This window comes from Orycteropus afer, unplaced genomic scaffold, assembly GCF_000298275.1.
Source record: "Orycteropus afer afer isolate SDZICR_OR568_19922 unplaced genomic scaffold, OryAfe1.0 scaffold00712, whole genome shotgun sequence".
In the NCBI taxonomy this organism is placed as follows: Eukaryota; Metazoa; Chordata; class Mammalia; order Tubulidentata; family Orycteropodidae; genus Orycteropus; species Orycteropus afer.
The window spans coordinates 633,392-636,955 of record NW_006922299.1 but is presented as its reverse complement, the minus strand read 5'-3'; positions in this window follow the sequence as shown (position 1 = coordinate 636,955).

The following is a 3,564-nucleotide window of genomic DNA, read 5'->3' as shown; positions in this document are numbered from 1 at the left end:
CCACACAGTTGAATGCCTTTGCATAGTCAATAAAACACAGGTAAACATCTTTCTGGTATTCTCTGCTTTCAGCCAAGATCCATCTGACATCAGCAATGATATCCACATCTCCTTCTGAGTCTGCCTTGAATTTCTGGCAGTTCCCTGTTGATGTACAACTGCAATCATCTTTTAATTATTTTCAGTAAAATTTTACCTGCATGGGATATTAATGATATTGTTCAATAATTTCCACATTCTGTTGCCATCATCTTTCTTTGGAATGGACATATATATGGATCTCTTTCAGTCAGTTGCCAGGTAGCTGTCTTCCAAATTTCTTGGCATAGACATGTGAGTGCTTCCAGCATTGCATCACTTTGTTGAAACATCTCAATTGGTATTCGTCGAATTCCTGGAGCCTTGGTTTTCACCAACTTCTTCAGTGAAGCTTGGACTTCTTTCTTTAATACCATCAGTTCTTGATCATATCCTACCTTCTGAAATGGTTGAACATCAACCAATTCTTCTTGCTACAGTGACACTGTATCCCTTCCATCTTCTTTTGATGCTTCCTATGTCATTCAATATTTTGCTCATAACACAAAAACGCAACACACTGCCATGGAGTTGGATCTAACTCATAGCGACTCCTCCTTGGGTTTCCAAGGTGGTAGCACTATGGTAGTAGATTGCCCAACCTTCCTTCTGAGGAGTGGCTGGTGGGTTTGATCCACCAGGCTTCTGGTTAGCAGTCAAATGCCTTAGGCTCTATGCCACCAGAGCTCCTAGAATCCTTCCAAATTGCAACTCGAGGTTTGAATTTTTTCTCAGTTCTTTGAGCTTGAGGAATGCTGATCATACTCTTCCCTTTTGATTTCCTAACTCAAGATCTTTGTACATTTCATTGTTCTGGCACTATATCAGACAATGTTTCACTGCTATTCATAAGGCTGTCAGTGGTCAATTCTTTCAGCAGTTGACCACCACATCCTTCTTCGTCTGTCTTAGTCTAGAAGCTCTGCTGCAACCTCTCCATCATGAATGACCCTGGTGGTGTTTGAAATGTTGGTGGCATAGCTTCCAGTATCACGCAAGCCACCACAGTATGGCAAACTGACAGATGAGTAGTGGTTAGCCACCATGTCCCTGGATATTAGATAATTTATATTCCATTTCCTCATCTTCTCAGTGAATTGGGGCAAGTCACACCAACTTTATGAACATTATTTCCTGCTCAGCTGCTCTGTGCTGTGATTTCTCCACCCATAAAAAACTGACATTTTCCCTTTGCTTATGCCCCAGGACAACTTGAAGTATTATTAGTACCACCCAGTGTCACCTAAAGCAACCAAGAATGGCATCTTCCCTGTACTCTCAGTCACCTCTCTTTCCAGTCTCTTCTTCATCTCTTGGGAGAGTCCAATCAGTGTAGCCCTAGACCTCTTGAAACACATCACTATGTTAGTGATGTGTTACGTCTACCTCCAATAACAGATGTCTGACAAGACAACATATTGCTGGAATGAACCTCTTTGTTTTTTATATTGAAATAACTTTAGATTTTCAGAAGAGTTGCAAGGGTATTATGCAGATTTCTAGTATACCTTTCACTCAGCTTCCTCTATTATTAACAGCTTAGAAAACTAGGAAATCAACATTGGTAAAATGCTATAATCTAAACTAGAGATTTTATTCAGATTTCACTGAAGTAGTCCTTCCACTACTGGTCTCTTTCTGGTCCAGGATCCCAGTTAGGATCCCTCACTGCATTTACGCATCATGTTGCCTTAGTCTTGCTCTATCTGTGATAGTTTCTCAGACTTTCCTTGCTTTTCATGACTTTGACACTTTTGAAGAGTACTGATGAGCAAGACTGGGCAATCTACTTCCATAGATACCGCCTCGGCAACCCAAGGAAGGGTCGCAATGTGTCAGAATCAACTGACAGCAGTGAGTATTTTTAGTGATGAGGTTTTTGGTTGACTGCTCCTCATATTGATTGTATTCACACCTAACTAAGTACCGATGTTGATATTATGTAGTCATTGGTTGGGCAATCTACTGCCATAGTGATACCACCTTGGAAACCCAAGGAGGGGTCGCTATGAGTTGGATCCGACTTGACGGCAGTGAGTTTGGTTTGGTTTGGTTCAACACTACTTATATTAAGTGCCACTCCTTGCCAGAACTAAGTCTAAGACCTGGAAATGTGAAAGTTAGCAAAGAGTTGTCCCTGTCCTCAAGGAACTCATTGCTTACTTAGGACATTTTCCATTCCTGTAAAGTAGGCTGTTTTATAAACGTAAACAAGCATCCCTTTGAAACAATGTGGGAGCTACTTCCAGTGACCTTTCATTGTATAGAGGGTTTTGTTGCTGTTATTTTGCGATTGCAGAGTCAGCCCCTGACTCATGGTAGCCCTATGCAAAATGGAATGAAATGCTGCCTGGCGCTGGCCCATCCCCATGAGCATTTGTGGAGTGGACCATTGTGATCTATAGGGTTTCCATTGGCTGCTTTTTGGAAGTAGATCATCAGGCCTTTCATCCTAATGCATCTTAGTCTGGAAGCTCCACGGAAACCTCTTCAGCATCATGGCAACATGCAAACCCTTACTGACAGATGGGTGGTAGCTATGCTGAAGTGCCCTGGCTGGGAATTGAACCTGGGTCTCCCAAATGGAAGGCAAGAATTCATTGAACTACCAATACCATAGAAGGTTTTAGGTCATATAAAAAATGGAAACAAATCTCCTCCTAGTTTCTGAAGTGTGATTCAAGTTTTGGTGACTATCTCCCACTTTCTCTGCTATCTTGAATCCTCTTCTCAAAGATGGGAGATCATCTCACAGGCAGACCAATCCAAACACCATCAGGTTTCTCCTGAGAAAGTTGGCCTTGCATTTGTGTCCAGCCAGATTGATGGGGCAAAGAACCTGAATGCACCCTGGCTCTAAGTGCTCATGTAACAGAAGTGAATCTCCAAACCTCACATTTCTCCTTTTCTCTTTGGCCTGTAAAATAATACACCATGTTTTTCTCCAAGGAAGAGGCTAGGAAGCAGTTTATCCATGGATTTTTCTCTAGACGCTGCTATGGCACTTCAAATTCAGAGTGGTTCCATGGGAACTCTCATTCCATATAACACTGTTATTTTTACTGCTTGAAGGAGGCTCACCTTAAATTAACTCAAAGTCACGTCTGAAATATATATCACATGCTAGGTTCTTCAAGTCAAATACTCTTGAAACGGAATAGCAGAGAAACACATAGGGAATTTATCATTCACATACTGCCCAATTCAGGCTTCTGCTTGCTCCACCACAAGACATCTGAGGCAGAATCTTATTCAAATTGCTTATTAACTACCTGCCTTTGACAAAGTCATTTTTAAGCTCTCTATTCTTCCATTTTTCATGTATAAAAGGAACTGAAATGATATTATGCTTTTCCTTCCAACCTTGAAGATGAAAATGAGATCCAAAGTTTATTAATGGTGTACTGATGGCACAATGGACCTCTGGTGGCATAGTGGATAAGGCACTTGACTGCTAATCAGAAGGTCAGTGGTTAAAACCCACCC